This window comes from Macaca nemestrina, chromosome 3 (genome assembly GCF_043159975.1).
Source record: "Macaca nemestrina isolate mMacNem1 chromosome 3, mMacNem.hap1, whole genome shotgun sequence".
Lineage (NCBI taxonomy): Eukaryota > Metazoa > Chordata > Mammalia > Primates > Cercopithecidae > Macaca > Macaca nemestrina.
The window spans coordinates 176,750,410-176,773,268 of NC_092127.1; the positions used below are offsets into that span (position 1 = coordinate 176,750,410).

A 22,859-nucleotide genomic window follows, 5' to 3' on the forward strand; every position below is an offset into this window, starting at 1 on the left:
CGTACATATGCATATATGCAAACATATGTAAAGAGATTTATTTGAAGGAATTGGCTCACACCATTATGGGGGCTGGCATGTCTGAAATTCATAGAATATGCTGGCAGCTGGAAGCTCAGGAAGGATTTCTTCAGGAAGCCTCAACTGATTGGATGAGGCCCACCTTCATTATTCAGGGTAATCTATGCTTAACTTAATGTCAACTGATTATAGATGTTAAGCACATTGACAAAATACCTTCACAGCAACACTTAGATTAGGGTTTGATTAAATAACTGTGTACTGTAGGCTAGCCAACTTGACAGGTAAGGCTAACCATCACATTCTCCATCTTCTCTTTCTCTCCAAATCTGTGGCATTCTTAAAGAGTAGAAAATAGAGGATATCTAAGGAAAGTCCTCAATTTATTTTATAAAGATGCCATATAACTTAGACTATACATTTACAAATATTCTCTGTGTACAAACATTCTTTATACACAATTTTTTTCAAGCATCAAACAAGTCTTCGAATCAGAGAAGGTGGTATTCTTCACTAGTGAGAAAATGGAACATTAAAAATCTAGGTGGAATTCCCTAGGTATTGGGGCTATAACCCACATCTCTGCCTACTCTCTTTTTATAATGCTACAACATTTTGTAGGAACTCATGGATTCAATTAGTGATTTAAAAATATGAATGCCCTAAAATGTCATGGGTCTCCACAACACAAATGAGAAAATACGGAAAGAACCACAAACAACATGATACATTCAGTGAAAAGTGCCAGAATAGAATAGCAATTTGTGTCAATGGCACTGACCAAAGGTGATATATCATCATAAGATTTATTTAATTCACTTATTCATTCAACAAATATTTATTATATGTCACTGCCTGCTTCTTGTGCTGGGAGATGGAGCAGTGAATAAAACAGATTAAAAACCAAACCAAAACAAAAAAAGCTCTTCTATCAGAGGTTACATTATATTCTGTGGGGAGAGGAGGCAGAACTAAATAACTTTTATTAGTAATAATCCCATGCACATACAAAAATTAAAATTATAGTTTAGATACATTGCCCTGATTTTTTTTTCTTTCATTGCACACACATGCACACCATCTCACAAATAAAACATAACATCATCTGGAAGACCATAATCTAGAAAAATGCCAGAGCCCTAATCCTACGTGATATTGAAGCTGCAGGTGCTTTTATTGCCACTATTTGTCAGAGATCGTTGGTTATTAGAGCCATCGCTTTTCTCCTTTCAGATTGGAATCGAAATTGCCAATTTATCAGATATTTGCTGAAAATATAGTCATTGGTACCATGTAGACAGGTAAAATGTAACTTTCAAATGGATCTCTGTATTCACATAGAGAAGCAGAAAATTGTCATGTCTTGCTAGCACTCTTTGTGCACCAGCGTCTGATAAAGCCATGCCCCCAAATAAATGTTCACGGAGGATACGATGCAATTTTCAACTAACTGTGAGGGAAAAGGATGTGTTGAGAGGAAAAAAAATAGAAAATACTAAAAAAAAGATCAGAATGACTTTAGATACTAATGGGAATGTATAGAACTGGCTGATACTGAACCGACACTAGACTTAGCTCATGATTTGTGGACCCCATAAGACTCCCGCCTTCTCCTCTTCATCTTTTGCCTTCTCCTCCAGGGTTGGAAAGGTGAATGGTTTATTTATCATGTTTGCAAAAGTCTCTCATGTTCAGGACAGTCAATTTGAAACGTACAAAGAAAGATAAGAGCCCACACACATGTGCACACCACACACACACAATCTGCCACCTTGAAATAACTACAAATAACTAGTAATATCTTTTTTACTGTCAATGTATATGTACTGACGATATCATATCTATACCAAATTTTTATTATTTCATTTACATGGTATACTTTCATAAATATCAACCCTGCTATTAAAATTTTTTGTAAAATCATTTTTAATGGTAAGCATAATACTATATTCCATAGCGCTAGAATATTGTATTTGACTCCATTCTCTGGCTTTGGATATTTAAATTTTTCCCCTTTTTACCTCCCACTCTCAATATAAATAGCACTATGATAAATGACTCTGTGTATATAGCTATGCTTTTAAAATTACTTTCCCCTAAATTTTGAATTATTGGATAAAAGAACTGATTTATCAGAATGTAAGCTTCCCAATGTATATTACAAAATTTTTCCACAAATTGGCCTTTCAAATGTTTTTCAGCAAAGCATACATATTTCTTCTTGAGTCCTTTTGTTATTTAGGCATAATACTCTTAATACTTGGAAACTTTATACCTTTTATAGTCATTTGTTAAAGACAGATTTAAACTATTAGTTCTGGTGTTTGTGCCTCAAATGAAAACATTAAAAGAAGCAGCATATGACAAAGATTTTCTACATGAAGGACCATAAACATTCTTAAATATTTGAAAATTAAATGTATTTCTCATTTTTAAAATGTCAAAGGCAAAACTTAGAAGTCCCAAACTACCGTGTTGAACCACATATCTTGACTTTGATGTTTGAGAAGACTGTCAGACAAATATCAAAAAGCACTACTGTCTTGGAAAGGTACCAGGGATCAACACACATGACTTCAAAGACAGGAGGTGATGGATCTATGCCATAGCAAATGGCCTTCTCCCATCGAGCCACCTGACTGGTAGTTGAACAAGAGTAATAGATACGATCTAATGAGAATTAATTTAGGCCTTAGAATGTCTTCCACCTGACACTACTATCGCATCAACCAGGGTAAGAAATTAGACAGGGATAGAGGCAGCAATACCTGGGCTTTGAACAAAGAATTGTCTTGTTCACATTTTTGGCCTATCCCACTGTCCCCTAGCCAGTCAATTGCCCACAGCTCTTTGAACCTTCATCCCAGGATGCAGATGAATGCACAGCCAGAGGTAGTATCCTAATCACTATCACTCTGTAGCACTCACTCTGAGCTTCTTACATCATTCATTGGCATCAAGAGCTGCCCAGTTGCTGAAGTTGGAATCTTCTCTCTGCTTAATGATCCCCCACCCACCATCTTAATGGCTACTAAACTCTGGTCAGTATACTCTTTGAATATCTTTTAATTTCACTTCTCCTTTATGTCTGTTGTGCTACAGCTCTGAGCTAGCTCAGACTTTCATGATCTCTTCCAAGAGCTATTGAAAGAGGCAAAGGGGGCCATTGTGGGTTTTAGCATCATCCTGGCATGTGTCTGAATTCCTGTTGTGCTTCTTACTAAACAAAATGCCTGTTTATCACTGTAAACTTATTTATGTAAATTCTCTGCCTCTTAATTTCTTTATTTGGTCATTCATTCCACAATATTTTTAGAGACCTATTTTTAGGGCAGGCGTGATACTAGACACTCACTTTCTAGTGAGGAGTGGAACACAGTTTACTACCGTCCTGGAGCTTATGCGGGAAGAGGGAGAATAAACAAGAAAACAAAGGTAATCTTGGGACGTGATAAGTGTTATAGCAGAAGTAAACCTGTGGTGATATGATGCAAAGGGAATGTATGCAGGGGAGATATCTTGACTGGGTCAGAGAAAGCTTCATTGAGATGTCTTTTAAGTCCTTAGAATAAAAGGAAGCCAGTAATGTGAAGGTCTGGAGAGAGTGTTCTAGAAGGAGGAAAGGGGCATGGTTTATCGGAGACAGACAAAGAAAGACGATTACGATTATCAGAGAATGGATTGTCATGGGAACTAAATAAGATAATCGATGCAAAGTATTTAGTATAGGAAATATCATGAGCATAAATCAATGACAAGGATGAACTCACTTGAGGTTCCCGACCACCTTTTGAGGTAGGTACATAGAATGACTTAAAAAACTGAGGCACCAAGTAACAAAACAAATGCCCCAGTTGGCAGAGCTAGAATTCTGACTCCATAGCCTGCTGTCTTCATCACTTTAGCAGGCTGAGCGCACTGATGACCTCTGATATTGATTGAGGGAGCTCTTATAGGTCTGCAGTAGTTGCTGTTTTTCCTAATGTAAATCTTCAAATTGGAAAAAAAAAAAAAAAACCCAGAAAACATTAGATCTGGCCTTTTGCCTGCAGGAGGGTAGGTTTTACCCAATTCACAGTTGAGATAGCTGTGGCCTGAAAAGCTTGTAATGATTTGAGCAGAATCCCACACCTGAGAAATTGAATAAACAAAACCCTATACCCAAAAGAACCTTACTCCAGTGATACCGATACACTTACTGTCTGATTGCAAGATATGAGACCATCATACTCATAGAAGAAGACTTACTGGAAAAATTCAAGGAGAGGGAAAGACAATTTCACGTGGTTGGCACACAAGAAAGCCAATTGAACTAGATGGTTTCTAAAGAAATAGTCATCGCATTTTAAGTGATTTACAGAGTATTTTAACAATAGTAGTAATAATAATAGCCTACTATAAGGAATATAGGCTATTTTATATATGAGGAAACTGAGGACTAGAGAAGGGAGATTATTTGCTCAAAATCACAGAGCTTCTGAGAAAATCTGAAATGAGAAACAACTCCAAATCCAGTATTCTCCAACACTGAAATTCTACGATTCAATGTCAGTCAAGGTCCAGGAAGGAAACAAAAGGCATATTTAAATAGGGCAATGGGGGAGAGGTGAATGAAGGAACATTTTGAAAAGGTATGTGTAGGGTTTCTTGAGCCAATAAGGCTGTGAAACATTCAGTGTTAGCAAGAGCAAAAGTTATCATTTCTAGGTTGCTGGTTACCAGAAGCTGGAAAAAGCCATAGCTTTAGCTGTAACAATAAGATAGGGCTCTAGTCCTTGGATGAGAAATGCAGCTATTGTCAACTTACCAAAGAGTGAGCCCAAATAATAAGTACTATAACCTCTCTCTTGTCCTCTTCTCCAGTGGCCAAATCCAATGGGAAGCCAGAAGGGCAAGGAGTCCAGATAATGTTGTCCTCAAAGGTCAGACTTCCAGAACCACAGCAGCATTGAGAAAGAAGGAGGCTAAATGATGGAAGATATTTTCCAGAGTCTGTAGATCTTAGGAGTCAGGTGTTGTGATCTACAGGATCAGTGACAATTCTTAGAGTCAGTCACACTTAGCGTCAGTCAGACTTAGAGTCACACTCCTCTTATAAGGTTTCTTCCCAGGCCGGGCATGGTGGCTCATGCCTATAATCCCAGTACTTTCGGAGGCCGAGGTGGACAGATCACGAGGTCAAGAGATCGAGACCATCCTGGCCAACAGGGTGAAAGCCTCTCTCTACTAAAAATACAAAAAAAAAAAAAAAAAAAAAAAAAAAAAAGCTGGGCATGGTGGTCCGCGCCTGCAGTCCCAGCTATTTGGAAGGCTGAGGCAGGAGAATCACTTGAACCCGGGGGGCAGAAGTTGCAGTGAGCCAAGATCACACCACTGCACTCCAGCCTGGTGACAGAGGGAGACTCGGTCTCGAAAAACAAACAAAAAAAAAGATTGCTTCCCAATTCCAAGACATCTTGGAGGCTGGAGGCTGACAACTGGCTCATGAATGTACATTGATATTGAGTAGCTATTTATAGGATTAAGGAATTTAGCTCCTTTATGGATGACTTAGTGTCAAGAAATTCCTAGCTACTATATTTTATGTCAGCACAAACATTTTTTAAAGAAATAATAAATGCTGTCAAGTCTCTGGTTATGTCTCCTCATTGAATAACTCTGAGTAATTCACTTTATCTCTCTATGCCCCAGTTCTTTTACCAAAGAATAAAGTAGTCATGTTCCTTATTCATTCAATGGACATTATTTGACAAAAAGGTACTTACTAGATAATGGTCAGGAAAAAATACAAAAGATAAAACATTCGACACGTGATTATCTGTGTATTTGTATGCGTTCACATTTTTATCTAAATTTGACTAATAACAGCATCTACCCAGTACTATCTCAGTGCCCTCATTCAATCAAAATAATTGATTCACTAAATTAGAGCTTCATTCCAGGGGTTTTTGTTTTTGATTTGAGCAGAAATGGGAGCATTAATATGACAAGGTTATTGTGAGACTAGACCACTCATCAATAAGCCACCATCAGTACATTGCCTTGCAAAACTGCAAAACACAATTTCCTAACCGTGTTTCAGGTTTTTGGCATCAAATATAGCAAAACATTTCAGTGTGTTTTGTTTTTCCTGGTAGCACACTGATCATAGAAATTTTTAGATGCTTCTGTTGGCAGAGGAACCATCAGCATTTGGCTGTTGGAGGATTTGTTTGCAAAAAGCAACTTGAACGGCCAACATGATGACAATTAAAAATGCAACAGTAACCTCCAGGATTTTTTTTTAATGTTTAACCTCTGACAGTTAATTAATCTCATGCTAACTCCTTGGTGAATTTAGCTAAAGGTTCTGATCTAGGCATGTTGTCAGGAAAATCTGTGGAAGAACAGAGGCATAACCCATGAATGTAAATTTAATATTCATGTATTTCTTAATAGAAAGCAAGGTTCATTCAATTTCATTAAGCCCTAAAAGTGTTATGTTCAAAATCTCAGATGTGATTTTTATTTATTTAACAAACATTTAGCACTTACTATGTGCCTGGTACAGTTTTAAGTGGCTCGTACAGTGTAACTCATTATATCCTAAAAATAACTCTGTAAGATGGGCACGATTATACCCATTTTACAGAATAGGAAACTGAGGCATGAGGGATTATTTAATTTGCCTGAACCACATCACCAGCAAGAGGTGTGGGAGTTGGGGTAGGGATTGAACACAGCAGAGGAGCTGCAGAGTCTCTATACTTTACCAGCTCTCTAGTTGCGTTCAACGTTCTGGTCAGTTTTACAAAAAAATATGACTAGATCTTTTCCCACTTAACTGCTCAGTGTGGAACCCTCATACACAGCACATATTGTGCAGGAAGATGGTGGTAGCCCCTTGAATGAGTTTTTTTCCTTCTCTCTGGGCCTCTCACTATCCATGAGTAAGAAGTAGAGACTGTGCCCAAGTCTCTTTCCAGATCTAGCATTGCAGCAGCCATTGAGATGGCATTAATCATTCCTAGCTGTGAAAAATGGTGGAGGTTTCAAAGCTAACACAGATTTCCTTCTTTCATGGTATTTCGCTGTCCATGAAAGGCAGAACATGGGAAACATTAGAAACTCCATTTCACCTAGCTGTAATACCAATTGGCCCTATCGTTTAGATATTGGCTATATGTTTTACCTATTAGAATATTTGTTTCTTACATGTGTATGGCCTTTTACAAGTTTTAAAATTCTTCCTTTTGAATATCTCATTTCATTTTAGTAAAACTCCTGTGATAATGGCAGATTACAAGGGTTATAATCTTCATCTTCCAAACTAAAAAAGGAGAGATGAAGTGGCTTGCCCAAAGTCACATAGATATTTAGTGAAAAATGGAAAATTGTATTTTTTTTTCCTGGTCCATTACATATCTACCAGAGGTCATCATTAAATCATTCAAAGGTTTTAGTATAGGAAAGGTAAAGGTAGGCGTATCAGGACAGCTGTTTTCTGTTGACAGATTTAATGAATTTCACTTCAATATGGCAGACATTTATGGAGCACTATTTGAAAAGCAATAGTTTCGGGCACAGGGGAACACACAGATACATCTGAAGACTAACATTGTACTGAAATAAACAGACACATATGTAGATCACTAAGACACAATGAATACAAGTAAAGTGCTGTGAATGCTGTGAGAGGCAAAACTAGAGAGCTATTAGAGTTAAAAAGTTGAACGTGATAACTCTGGGATTAGCCTATTTGGTTCAAATCCTCATTCTGTGACTAACTAGTTATAGAAACTTTATTTAAGCTACTTATCCCTTCTGGGCCTCAATTTCCTCATCCATAAGGTAGAAATGATAGTAAATAATCTGTAAGTTTGCTCAAAGGATTAATGAGCATGTAAAGTGTTTAGAATAGTTCCTGGCTAGTACGTGGTCAGTAAATGTTGACTGCTTTTGCTGTTATTCTCCTGCTGCTATGATGATCACAACTATTGTAGTGATATAGGTGAAATTCAATCTCACCTAGGTGCATTTCACAGAGAGTTAATATTTCAGCAAGGGGCTTTGGAGAAGAATCATTTTGTCAGAGGGAGAAAAAGGAGGAGCGTTCTAGGTACTTTAAAAGACAAAGCTTAGACAGTCAGGAGGGGCAAGAAGTCTGAAAGAGAAGCAGCCAGCAAAGTGACCTGGGGCCAGATTTTGAAAACTTTCCTGAGCACTATGCTGCATTCACTCTGCAGAGAGGCAATGGGGATTTTAAGTGAGGTTTTTAAGTTGAGGAGTGATTTTTCATCTTGTTTGGCATTTGGGGATGGCTAGTCAGCCAAGAGTAGAGGGAGCTAGATATGAGCCAAATTTTAGAAGGCATGATGTGAACTTGGAGTTAGAGAAAAGACTAGCAAAGGATCAAGAACAATAATTGAAGACAAGAGACAGACAGGGTGTCAAAACTAATAACCAAACTTAGTGGGATACTGGTTTCTGAAACAATGAAAAAACTGAAACTCAGAGTGGTAATATAACACCAAAAATAAGTCAGAAGACAAATTGTTGAGAGAGAAAGAGAAAGAAGACAAGAAAATTAGTTGGAAACTGCTTAAAATGTCTATGCAAGACAGTGTCAATAGCTAACACTTAAGCATAATGCTATTTTAAGCCTGAACAATTACTCTTAATATTTACTGCAAGTCTATGAGGAAGGTACAATTATAATCTCCACTTAAAAGAGAAAAGTAAACAAGGAAATTAAATCACTCACCCAGCACCTAACAATTATGACACATCAAAGCAGGGATTTTACCTTCAACGATGTAATACCAAAGCTTAATGTCTTTACCACTAGACTGTCCTAAACATGGCAATCATGGTGAAGGGAGAGAATAAATTTGAAACACATGGTGGAATTGTGTGTAATTGGAAATATTGAAAAATAATTTGTGATATTGAGTGAAAGATAGGAAAGAGATGAAATGACTCCACCAAAATGATAATGGTGAAATTTATCAAGATAAGGCGCATAGAGGGAAGGCCATGAAGGCCAGTTAAGGAGAGATGATAGTTTTATTTTAGACATCTTGGCTTTAAATGCTTCAATAACACAAATTTTTGAAACAAGTGTTAAACAAGTTTTGTTGTTGATTAGTGCATCTTTTGTTTTTTTCAGGTTACCTATATGATTAAGTCTTTTGCTTCCCATTTGATTTTTCCACTTTTGTTACTGTTCATTTGGGTCACAATGGGTGGAATGATGGCTACTTACAAAATACTGTGTAGACTGTTAGATAAATGAGAGCCTTCTTTGTTTTATGTAATACTTTCATGATGGTAACCAAGGTAGCTTCTCGTAGGAGCTATACAACCTATTTTCCATTTTCATTGGCCTAAGAGGTAATATTTGGGCTAAATGTGAGTCTGGTCAATGAGTCTGGTTTCTGCTGAAATGGGAACCTAATTCTCCAAAGAGCCTCAATTTTCTACTCCACCAGGTCTACAAACTACAAAGCACTGTTTTTCTATCTGCTTAGATTGCAGGGTTCAAGTTTAGCCTTCTTACCTTTCAAATTGCCTTTTGCCAAGTGTTTTGAAGCACCAAGTGTGATAGGCAACAATTCTTTACAGAAATATTGGTCCACCTTTATTCGTAAGGTTTCATTAAAAAGAAGAAATAGAAGAACAAAAGATGAGTTCTGGAGATGAACTGACACTATAAAACCTTATTTATCTTTCAGCAAACCATTCTCCTTTGAGGCTGTGGAGAAAAACAATCCCATAGCATATTATGGTGTTTCCAGACTCTGCTTAGAGGTGGACATATTCTTCATTGAGTGTTCCTGAGGATATTTAAAAAATCACATGTATTTCAATAAAAGTGTAAAATTAATGCTTTAGGTGAGCAGATGTTAGAAGGATCAGCGTCAAAATCATATCATTACAGAAAGCCTGTATGCGGATTCATTGCTATGATGCGCCACACACTATGAAAAATTATTTGATACATTATTCTGCTTACCCTCCAGACTTACTGTTCAAGTGCCACTACTATTGCCAGTTTGCAGATGAAGAGATTAAAAACTTGAGGTTTTAAGTGACTTGTCCTAAATTACATAGCTACTAAATGGCAAAGCTGGGACTCAAGCCCAGGTCGTTTAATCAGTTGACAAATTTTTATCAATGCTGACTACATGGCACTACCACCTTGGTGCCAGTGATGTAGCCATGAATAAACCAGACATGGATCCAGCCTGCCATGATCTTATATTCTAACGGGAGAGATGGGGGCAGAGTCTGGACAGTACATTTTCATGCTTTGTTTTGCAAAGCATTTTTCCTGAGTTCTCTGAAATCACTTCCAACTCTTTTCACTTGATAATGTTGTGGGAGATTTTATGATGTTTTACCATATGACTGCCACATCTTGGTCACATCAAGATGAGTTTAGGCATCATTATTTGGATGCCATGTTTACATGCAAGCTGCCCCGGACTAAGAGGAAAAAAGAACTCAAAGGCATTGTTTATCCGTGGGCAAATGTTTGAAGACATGAAGAATATGTAAAGACCATGTGGAAACTGTGTCTGTGTTGAATGAATGTTAAATACAGCCATGCTACTTAGTTATTTTCTTGTTGGTGAATACCACCATGAACAGGAAGCTCTGTGACATGCCCCCAGGGGAGAAAACCCAACAGCAAAAGTAATTCTTAGAAACTGGTCATTTCTAGGCTTGATCCTGCTTTGGGCTTTCCTACTCTGGAGTCCCTGCCACTCCCTGGCCCTTTTAGTTTTTTTTTTAAATGTATTCCTTCGTTCCATAAACGAAAGAATTAATGTTATATTTTCTGCCAACGTATACTGCCTTAGTCATCACACTGGGTTTGATGGTCTTAATATTACTTATATAGTGATGACTCTGACATTCACATCTTCAGCCAGACTGTGCTCATCAACTTCAGAACCATGTCTCCATTCCAGCCACTTGACATCACCACTCAGATGTCCAATTGGTGACTCTTCCATTAGAATTTTAGGCCCATGGGAGAGAGGATTTTGTTGTTTTTGTTCATTTTAGTGTCCATTGTACCTTGACCAATGCCTGGGTCATAATAGGCACTCAATCGATATTTAATAAATAAATGAATAAATGCCAGGCCATACTAGGCATTAGTGGTAATAAGATAATCAAGATAGATCTCTTGCCTCTAAATGTTTATATCACAAAGGAAATGACAGATATTCAAAGAAGTCATTGATATATAAAGCCATCAGAGCTGACAAGTGCACAGGGTGTGTGAATGTCACAGGAGGCTTCTCCTCTGCGAAGCCCCTTCCCCACTGAAATGAGCCTGAGAGAATAGAGACAGAGTAGATTGAGGAGGAAGAACAGCAAGTTCATTTATAGGGGATAGAATAAGCAAAAACACAGAAGTTGACAATTTAGTCTTCATTCAGGGAATAGAAAACCATCCAGGATATTAAATCATAAGGTGTGTGGGAGGAAATGACAGACTATAAAGCTCAGTTATTGTCTCAAATTCTATTCCAAAAGATGGTCTTTATTCCCCTATCAATTCCAAACAGGAAGAGAATAAATAGTCCTCAGGGAGCTGTGTTTTCTAGTGGATCCCATGATTAGCAATTCAACAGCAAATAGTGCCTGCAAAACGAAGCAGCTGGGTACAATTTGGGGGGCAAGTATTTTTTCAAAACAGAATTACCCTTGCCGTGTGTATTAGTTTGTTCTCACACTGCTAGAAAGAACTACCTAAGATTAGATGATTTATGAAGAAAAGAAGTTTAATTAACTCACAGTTGCACAGGCTGTAGAGGAAGCATGGTTGGGGAGACCTCAGGAAATTTACAATCGTGATGGAAGGGTGAAGGGGAAGCAAGCAGCTTCTTCACATGGTGGAGTGGGAGAGAGAGAGTGAAGGGGGCAGTGCTACACACTTTTAACAACTAGATCTCATGAGAACTCACTATCACAAGAACAACAAGGAAGAAATCCAGCCTTGTGATCCAGTCACCTCCCACCAGCTCCCTCCCCCAACACTGGGAATTACAATTCAACATGAGATCTGGGCGGGCACACAGAGCCAAACCTTATCACTGTGTGTCTTTGGACTAGTTATTCAATTTCTCTGTATCTCAATGTACCCATCGAAAACGGGCAAAATCACACTCACCTCAAAGACCATTTTCATAATTCAGCGATATAATAAGTATTTTAAACACTATGTGCCAGTCACTATTTTACATGTTTTATTCACGTTATTTTATTTCAACCTCCTGACAACATTTTATAGTAGGTCCCATTGCTCTTCCCCTTTTATTGAAGAAACCGAGGTATAGACTAAGCACTTTGCCCAAGGTCACACAGAGCTAACAAGAGTCAGAAAAATGATTCAAACTCAGAAAGTGCTGTGTTAGACCCCTCACTCCTAAATGTTCTAGAATAACACCTCAATTAGTATGTATGCAATAATTATTAGTAGTCATCATTACTGTCATTTATTATTACTGCCTGCCAGTAATTAAATCTCTTAAAACAACTTTAAGAAATTGATACAAGTATTATCCCCAGTCTATAGATTTTAAAATTGAGGGTTGGAGAGGTTAAACACATTGTCCAGTGCCACAGCTGGGAAATAGACCCAAGAAGGAAAGCTCAGACGAACTGAATAATTTGTCAGAATTAGTACTCCCAGGCACTGTTCTGCTCCTAGTGTTGAAGATAACACTGGATATTACTGCAAATAATACTAATACTACTACGCATTATACGAACAACAATATCATTAATTGAATGTTTACTATGTGCCAGACACATGTACCATCTCATGTAATGCCCACAGTTACCTTATTCTATAATATTAACTACTTTTTTTTTGTTCTATTTCTAGGCCATTAAACATGTGGGGGAATTAAGGCCAAGGAGGAAACTAGTTTAAAAGTAGAAGGAACATAACAAAACCCAGATCACTGCTCAGTTTTCCTAATAGCTTTTTTAAACATAGATGGATAAATGTTTTAGTGAAGAATACTATTGTCATCACTGATATTAGCTGCAAATCATCCCCCTAATATACCACCGAAAATTTATTATAACTATGCTTATCCAAACTCTATTTAACTCACTAGGTAATCAATTCCATCTTTTTACTGACTGCTTTCTAAAGCAACGCAGTAACATCTTATGAATTAGACATGACGTTTTGCATAAATACATTTTCCATATGTCTATCTCTTTACAATAATGTTCTTTTTCAAATTCTATGTTAGATACAGTGGGTACATGTTCAGATTTGTTACATCGGAGTATTGCATTATGCTGAGGTTTGGAATTAGGATCCTGTCACCCTGGCAGAGAGCATAGTACCCAATAGGTAGTTTTTTAACGTCTGCCTGTCCCAGCAATCTGTAGTGTCTGTTCCCATATTTATGTCCACGTGTGTTCAATGTTTAACTCCCACTTAGAAGTGAGAACACACAGTATTTGTTTTTCTAGTCCTATGTTAATTTGCTTGGGATTATGGCTTCCAGCCCCATTCATGTTGCTGCAAAGCACAAGATTTCCTTCTTTTTTATGGCTGCATAGTATTTCATGGTGTCTGTGTACCTCATTTTCTTAATCCAATCTACCACTGATGGGAACGTGGGTTGATTCCACTTCTTTGCTATTATGAATAGCACAGCAATGAACATATGAGTGCATGTGTCTTTTTGGTAGAATTATTTGTTTTCTTTTGGGAGTGTACCCAGTAATGAGATTGCTGGGTCAAATGGTAGCCCTGTTTTAAGTTCTTTGAGAAATCTCCAGACTGCTTTCCACAATGGCTGCACCAATTTACATTCCCACCATGTGTAAGAATTCCCTTTACTCTGCAGCATCACCAGCATCTGTTTTTGGACTTTCTAATAATAGCCACTCTGACTGGTATGAGATGGTATCTCATTGTCATTTTGATTTACATTTCTCTGATGATTAGTAATGCTGAGCATTTTTTCATGTTTGTTGACCACCTCTGTGTCTTCTTTTGAGAAATGTTTATTCATGTCCTTTGCCCATTTTTAAAGAGGGTTATTTGTTTTTTGTTTGTTGATTTAAGTTCCCTGCCATATAGATTCTTGGTATTAGACCTTTGTTGGGTACATCGTTTGTGAGTATCTTCTCCCATTCTGTGCTCTATTGATAGTTTCTTTCTCTGTGCAGCAGCTCTTGAGTTTAATTAGGTCCCACTTGTCTATTTTTGTTTTGTTACAATTGTTTTTGGGAACTTAGCCAAAAAATTATTTGCCACTCGATGTTGAGAAAAGTATACCCTAGATTGTCTTCCAGGATTTTTATAGTTTGAGATTTACATTGAAATCTTTAATCGATTTTGAGCTAACTTTTGTATATGGTGAAAGGTAGGGGTCTAGTTTCAATCTTCTGCATATAGTTAGCCAGTTATCCCAGCTCCATTCATTGAATAGGAAGTCCTTTCCTCATTGCTTGTTTTTGTCAGCCTTGTCAAAGATCAGATGGTGGTAGGTGTGTGACTTTATTTCTGGGTTTTCTATTCTGTTTCATTGGTCTAGGTGTCTGTGTGTACAGCAGTACCAAGTTCTTTTGGTTACTGTGGCTTTATAGTAGAGTTAAAATCAGATAGTGTGATATCTTGGGCTTTGTTTCTGTTTTACTTTTTCTTTTGCTTATAGGATTGCTTTGGCTATTCTGGCTGTGTTTTGATTCCATATGAATTTTAGAATAGTTTTCTTCTAATTCTGTGAAGAATGTTCTTAGTAGTTTGACAAGAATAGTATTTAATCTATAAATTGCATTGGGCACTATGGTCATTTTTACAACACTGATTCTTTCAATCTGCAAGCATGAAATGCTTTTCCATTTATTTGTGTCACTTTGATTTCTTTCAAGAGTATTTTGTAGTACTCCTTGTAGAGATCTTTCACCTCCTTGGTGAGCTGTATTCCTATGTATTTTATTTTCTTTGTGAATACTGTAATTGAGATTGTGTTCTTGATTTCACATTCAGCCTGGACATTGTTGGTGTGTAGAAATGCTATGAGTTTTGGGCATTGACTTTTTATCCTGAAACTTTACTAAAGTTGTTTATCAATTCTGGTCTCCTTTTGAAAGAGTCTTTAGGATTTTCTAGGTATAGAGTCATATCATCAGTGAAGAGAGATAGTTTGACTTCTTCCTTTCCTATTTAAATGTCTTTTATTTCTTTCTCTCACCTGAATGCTCTGGCTAGGACTTCCAATACCATGTTGAATAAGAGTAGTGAGAGTGAGCATCCTTGTCATGTTCCAGTTCTCATGGAGAATAGTTGGAGCTTTTGCCCATTTAGTATGATGCTGGCTTTGGGTTTGTCATAGATGGCTCTTATTATTTTGAGCTATGTTTTTTAGATGCCTAGTCTGTTGAGGGTTTTTATCATAAAGGGATATTGGGTGTTACTGAAAGCTTTTTCTGCGTCTATTGAGATGATCATAATGTTTCTGCTTTTGATTCTGTTTTTGTAGTGAATCACATTTATTGATTTGCGTATGTTGAACCGACCTTTCATTCCAGGAACAAGGCCTACTTAATTGTGGTATATTAACTTTTTGATGTGCTGCTGGATTCAATATGCTAGTATTTTCTTGAGGATTTTTGTGTCTATGTTCATGAGGGATATTAGTCTGAAATTTTCATTTTTGGTTGAGTCTCTGCCAGACTTTGGTATCAGGCTGATGCTGGCTTCATAGAATGAGTTAGGGAGAGGCTCCTCCTCCTTGATATTTTAGAGTAGTTTTAGTACGAATGGTATCAGTTCTTAGTATGTCTGGTAGAATTCAGCTGTGAGTCCATCTAGTCCGGGGCTTTTTTTAGTTGGCAGATTCTTTATTACGGACTCAATTTCAGAAGTTGTATAAACGTTTTGAAATGTTATTATATATATTTATGGTATACAACGTGATGTTTTGATATACATATAAATGGTGAAACAGTTACTATAGTCAAGCAAAGTAACATATTCATTATCTCATATAGTTACCCATTTTTCATATGTAGTAAGAGTACCTAAAATCTATTATTTTAGCAAAGATCCAAAATTCAATACAATATTAACTATAATTTTCATGTTGTAATTTAAGATCTCTAGACTTGTTCATCCTATATGTTACTTTCTATACCTTGACGACATCTCCCTAGTTCCTCCCCACTTTAACCATTGTTTTATTCTTTATCTCTGTGTATTCAACTTTTTTTTTAACTTTTAAATTCAGGGGTGCATGTGCAGGTTTGTTACATAGGTAAACTCATGTCACAGGGGTTCGTTGTACAGATTATTTTGTCTGGTCGTAAATACCCAGGTATGAATGAAACCTCCTTTGCAAAAGTTTAACTGAGGAAATTATGACAGTGAAAGAGATCTCCATCTTGCTTCTAGCTTTAAGCTGTCCTTGTTCATTCCTGGGCGTAGGCTGAACTAATCTTGGGAAATAATTTAGTGTACGGTTTGAGTCTGAAACAAAATTGATAATAGCCCTTTCCCGAAAAGACTCCCTTCTTGCCTGGGCACCAATCTGCATTTACAGGACTAACAAATTAGCTACAAGATTGGAAATTATAGTTTAGGGGTCATGCAGCCTCTGGCTGCAAGAGTCTGAACTTCCCCAAATTGCTCCTGGGGATCACATCACTATTGTCAGACCCAAGATCAGGGGTTGAGATATTTTGCAGACCGTGCACTCAGTGGATCAGCTGATACCACCTAGACCGATAATCTGACTCAACCATTTCTGAGATCCCACTCAGGAACAGAAGACAACAAGAAAACCCCACTTCGAGCCCCCTATTATTCCATCTCCAACCTGACGAATCAGCACTCCCCACTTCCCAAGCCCCTACTCACCAAATTATCCTTAAAAACTCCCACCTCTGAATGCTCAGGGAGACTGACTTCAGTAATAATAAAACTCTGGTCTCCCGCAAAGCTGATTCTGCATGAATTACTTTTTCTCCATTGCAATTCCCCTGTCTTGATAAATTGGCTCTGTCTAGGCAGTGGGTAAGGTGAACCCACTTGGCAGTCACATTAAGCCTAGCACTGACTAGTTATTTTTCCTAATCCTCTTCCTCCTCCCACCCTCCACACTCCAGTAGGCCCCAGTGTCTGTTGTTCCCCTCTATGTATCCATGTGTTATCTTTTAGCTCTCAATTATAAGAGAGAACATATGTTATTTGGTTGTCTGTTCCTGCATTAATTTGCTAAGGATAATGGCCTCCAACTCCATCCATGTTTCTGCAAATGACATAATCTTGTTCTTTTTCATGGCTGCATAGTATTCCATGGTATATATGCACCACATTTTCTTTATCCAGTCTACCATTGATGGGCATTTAGGTTGATTCCATGCCTTTGCTATTGTGAATAGTGTTGTAATAAATATACACACATACATGTGTCTTAATATTAGATTTTTAGGACAAATAGGAGAAAGTCTATCAAAGTTCAAGAGACACTCCTTGGATAGGGCATTTTTAATTTCATAAACTAATCTGGGCTTTCTTCATCTCTCTCCATGTACCATTGCTTTTTAAAATTTTTCTCTTTGCTCATAATCCCTCTCAGCTTTTGCCTTTCCTGAAGAGAATATCAGTCTCTTCTGCTCTGTCTTTATGTGCAAATTCAATTAAATTTCTTGTTTCCTTCCTTTGCCCCCTCAGCATTCCTATTGTAGATTTTCGGTCTGTGTATAATGACTGGCGATATAATTTTTGTTTTTCTCATTTACCAAAAATCAGTTGAGACCCTACCACCTAAAAAAATAATAACTCATCCAGGCACGGTGGCTGATGTCTGTAATCCCAGCACTTTGGGAGACCGAGGCAGGAGGATCACAAGGTCAGGAGTTTGAGACCAGCCTGGCCAACAAAGTGAAACCCTTTTCTACTAAAAATACAAAAATTAGCCAGGTGTGGTGGCGCGTGCCTATAGTCCCAACTACTTGGGAGGCTGAGGCGGGAGACTCGCTTGAACCCAGGAGGTGGAGGTTGCAATAAGCTGAGACCACACCATTGCGCTCCAGCCTGGATGACAGAGTAAGACTCCTTCTCAAAATAATAACAACAATAATAATAATAATAACTCCTACCATAAGAGGCCATTCATGATGCTGTAGTAATAATATGGTTAATGCTGATAATAAGCATTCCAATTAGGTGATTATTTTTTAAAATCTAAGCTTGTTGAAGAGTTATTTATGTTTACAAATAAGGTAGAGACAATCTATTTCATAAGTGCTGTGACAAATAGCTTCAGCTGTTCACCACTGGGTTGTTATATTTCATAAGTGATTGAATTCAATTATGAAATTGCAAAGCAATTCTCATTCTCCTGGAATGGAAATTGCAATGTCATTGCCAACAAGCACCTATAACAGAAGGCGTTCAAACTAAATGGCCATTTTTAAGAAGTGTTCATTTTCAATGTGATATACAAATATTAAATAAGATAAAGTACTAATTATAAATGTTTTGTTCATTTTTTGGTGTTTGTTTTTGTATTTTGGTTCTAACGTACATTGAGGGCCAGGGTTGCAGAAATACATGTCAAACTAACTAAAACATCAGGATTCCAATTGCTCAGGATGGTCTGGGAAGGCCTAGGACACCAGCAGTGTTTCGAATGGATTGATTGCTCTCTACTTGCAGCCTGTGTGTGATCAGCTTGGAATTAATTGCTTCTATACTCTCCATGTGCACCTGAAAATAATTCTTGGTAGGTGACTGGGTGAATAGTAATAAAGATAGGAAAAGGCAAGGGAGTTCCTAGACCTCTGCATTCTTGCAATAAAGCATTTAAAATTGTCAAAGCCTAAAGAGTTGCTTACAGGACCCGGCCCCAGTTTAAACTCGCTATCCAAGAAGGTCAAACGATGTAACAGGAAGAGGAAAGACATGTTTGGGGCAGGTCCTGGCTCCCCCTGCCCACACTCATCAGGCGCACAGCTGTGCGGACTTCAGCAAATTCCTCCACCCAAGAAACTATTTCCTCAGCTGATTATCATGACACCCTCTTTGAGCTTTGTGAGCAGTGGAATCGAGGAATGGAATGCTGAGGATATTGTCATCCCCCTGCAAGTTTTTGCAGTAGAAAAGAGGGGCGGAAATAAATTATAACAGTGCCATGAAAATTCGCTTTGGAAATCTTCCTCCAGGCAGCTTTTTCTTTGTCCTGACATATCAGACTTGAACATTAAACAAACAATAGCATCACCTCCTTATCCTAGAAGTTCTCAGGAATAGTATCGAATGCTATGGTCAAGAATCTTTCAGCACTGGAAATCTTCCTCCAGTATCCACCACTGGACCAAGCTTCTAAATATCTAATAATATATAACATATCATTAGAAAGTGGCCAACCTTATTATGACGTTATTGCCATATGGATCAACTCACTATTAGGCCAATGTAATAAAACGTAAACATTAGGAGTAATGGCTCAGAGGGTATTTTTATCAATGAGATAAAACAATATAAGTCAAGCAGGCTGAAGCTTTGTCTAGAAAAATTAATTTCAGCTCAAATAGAATTTTAAAGTTACGATATTTATAATATCTTTAGAATGACAAATGGATACATTTATTTTTAAATAAGAGTCATGTTGTATTTAGAAATGGGGCCAGGTGCGGTGGTTCACGCCTATAATCCCAGCACTTTGGGGGGCCGAGGCACGTGGATCACCTGAGGTTAATAGTTTGAGACCAGCCTAATCAACACAGTGAAACCCCATCTCCACTAAATACAAAAATTAGCCAGATGTAGTGGGGCGTTCCTCTAATTCCAGCTACTTGGGAGGCTGAGGCAGGAGAATTGCTTTAACCTGGAAGGCGGAGCTCGCAGTGAGTCGAGATTGCGCCACTGCACTCCAGTCTGGGCAACAAGAGCGAGACTCCATCTCAAGATAAAAGAAGAAAAGAAAAAAAAAATGAGACCTGCTGTAGATACACTCACTGTTCTTGGAATGCTTCAAGTAGTTATTTATTTCACATTATCTTACACAGCACCTTCAGGGTGCCAAGTAAGATAATCCTTCCAGTCTTTTGGCAGGACCTAAGTAAAAGAACGAAGCCAACAGCCTCACAGTGCTTCATGCTTTATAGACAAGGACTCAACCTCTGCCCACACGGCCTGAGTTCTGAATCAGCTTTCTCAAAAAGTGACATTGTTCTTCATAACATGATTTGGTTTCTGCATTAGAAGACTTGTTTCCAAAGCATGTCTTCAGAAGGTAGGACTCACACTCATATCCGTTCGTAAGGCAAGATGTTCTGTAGTCGTGTTCTGGACAGCATGGTTTGACCTCAGAGTCAAATTTGCATAATTATGAGTTGAGCTGTACCAAGCTTCTGATGTACTTTAAGAGAAGTTGTCAGAAAGGGGAGAATGATGCCTATTTTTAAAACTCATTCTGTTGTTCCCAGATGATTTGAATTCCAATTTCTAGCCCAATTGTGTCATGGCCTGAGGGGACTGTTGAGTCAAACTTAGGACGACCTCGGCCCTGAGAGACTGAAATCTAAAGAACAAAGGACAAAAAGAGACAGCCAGGAAGCTCAAGGGTGTCTGGGTTTGGGAATTTGTTGTCTGATTAAAATTAAATTTGTTAGAAGCTACATGAATTAAAATACTATTTGTATTTCGCTTATCTCTGGATGCAAATACACATTTGAATTGGCTCCTCTGCAAGATGCCTGAGTGATGATATGTCGGCATGGCCTGGAGATGACTCCAGAGGCCAGAGTCCCATCTGGTTCTGGTTTTTGTCTCAAACGAAACATTCATCTTTCCCAAATCTAAATTTCACAGGGGTAAAATGCAGAAAAACAACTTCCTGTGTTCCTTCCAGCTCTGAGATCCCATCACTTCATACCTTATTCTACCATGTGTTTCTTATCAGCACAGGCTGGTCTGGCTGGTCTGGAGATCTGAAGGTGCCTGAGGCATATTTTCCCTGGAAAGAAATCCAGGCATTGGAGGCTCAGCAGCCAACTAGTTTGTGATTTAAAATCTTTTATCCCCTAGGATTTTGAACCAAGTAATTTAATTGTTGCCATCTCTTGAAATAGCATATTGACTAAGCTCATGGTCTTTGGTGTCAAAAAGCCAGGGATTAAATCCCAGCCCTGTCATTTAGAAGCTGTGTGACCTTGAGTAAGTTATTTAAGAAATGTAAGTCCCACTTTAGTCCTTGTAGAATGAGGGCTACATGACTTCTTGTAAAATGTAGCTATCTCACTGACCTTCTGCCTGTATTAAAATGAGATAATATACAACCAGGCTTAGAGCAAAAGTTCTCCATAGGGTGATGGTTGCTATTGACATTCCCAGCACAGTGCTCAGTAACCTGGACTTTGGGCTGCTGAAGCACCTGTCTTCACCTTGTTTGCTAACTAGCCATTTGGCCAAGGGTTACTTGAGTTTTGGCCAAGTTAGACTTTCCAAGCCTCAATTTTCTCATTTATAAAATAGGGATGATAATCCTTCTCTTGAAAGGTGTTGTGAAGATGAAATGACATAATTGGCTAGCAAACTGCCCAGCACTCACTGTGCAAACTTTGTGGCTAACAAGACCTGCTTTTATCAGTGTTGTGTGTCATTTGAATATAGGTAGATATATCAGTTTGCTAGGGCTGCCGCAACAAAATGCCACAGACTGGTTGGCTTAAGCAACAGAAATTTATTCTCTCACAGTTCTAAAGGCTGGAAGTTCAAGGTCCAGGTACCAGCCATGCAACATCTTCCCACTCCGTCTTCACATGGCCTTTCTTCTGTGAGCCCAAGAAGACATTTGAGGTACCCCAACATTCCTGGTGTGTCTTCCTCTTCTTAAAAGGACACCAATCCTACAAAGCTTTTATGACCTTATTTATCCTTACCTTTTTTTGTTTTTGTTTTTTTGAGATGTATCGTCACTCTCGTTGCACAGGCTGGAGTGCAGTAGTGAGATCTCGGCTCACTGCAGCCTTTGCCTCCCGGGTTGAAGGGATTCTTCTGCCTCAGCCTCCCAAGTAGCTGGGATTACAGGCACCCGCCACCACGCCCGCTTAATTTTTTGTATTTTTAATAGAGACTGGGGTTTTGCCCTGTTGGCCAGGCTGGTCTCAAACTCCTGACCTCGGTGATCCACCCACCTTGGCCTCCCAAAGTTCTGGGATTACAGGTGTGAGCCACCACTCCCAGCTTATCCCTAACTATCTTCTTAAAGGCCCTACCTCCAAATACAGGGTTAGACCTTCAACATATGAATTTGAGGAAGGACACAATTCAGTCCACCATAGAACCAGAAGTCAGCCTGCAGTAGATTAAGGGGAGAGCAAGAAAACGGATCTAATGAATATAGTTAACTTTTCTGAGGAGTTTGACAAAATAAGAGAGAAGAGAGGTTATCATTATTTATATCATTATTTCTGTTGGTATTGAAAGAGACTGTGGCGAAGTGGAAAGAACATAAGCTGTAGCATCAAAGACCTGGGTGTAAATCCTGTCCCTGTGCATACATACGGAAACCCATTATATATGCATAAGATATACGTATATGTTTATATATATATAAAAATACATATTTGACTTCTGGTCATGAATTTCTTCATATCCATGAGACTCAGTCTCCATGTATGTGAAAAATAAACAATTACACCTCACTCTGGGGTTATTGTGAGGATTAGGATTATGCCAATCAAGCACCTTGCCCATCTCCTGGGATACAACAGGGGCTCAATAAATGTGAGGCACTGGGTTAAAACCGCCCAAAATGCAGGCTCTTACAAGGTGGCTGAGTCACAACGAGAATTCACAGTCC

At 38.3% G+C, this 22,859-nt stretch overlaps 1 protein-coding gene across 11 annotated transcripts in view; it reads left to right on the top strand.

Moving 5' to 3' along the window:
* The window catches only part of LOC105487858 (potassium voltage-gated channel interacting protein 4), a 1,213,665-nt gene that overhangs the window by 1,059,053 nt on the left and 131,753 nt on the right, over positions 1-22,859 (top strand). The gene's annotated exons all lie outside the window — the stretch shown is intronic.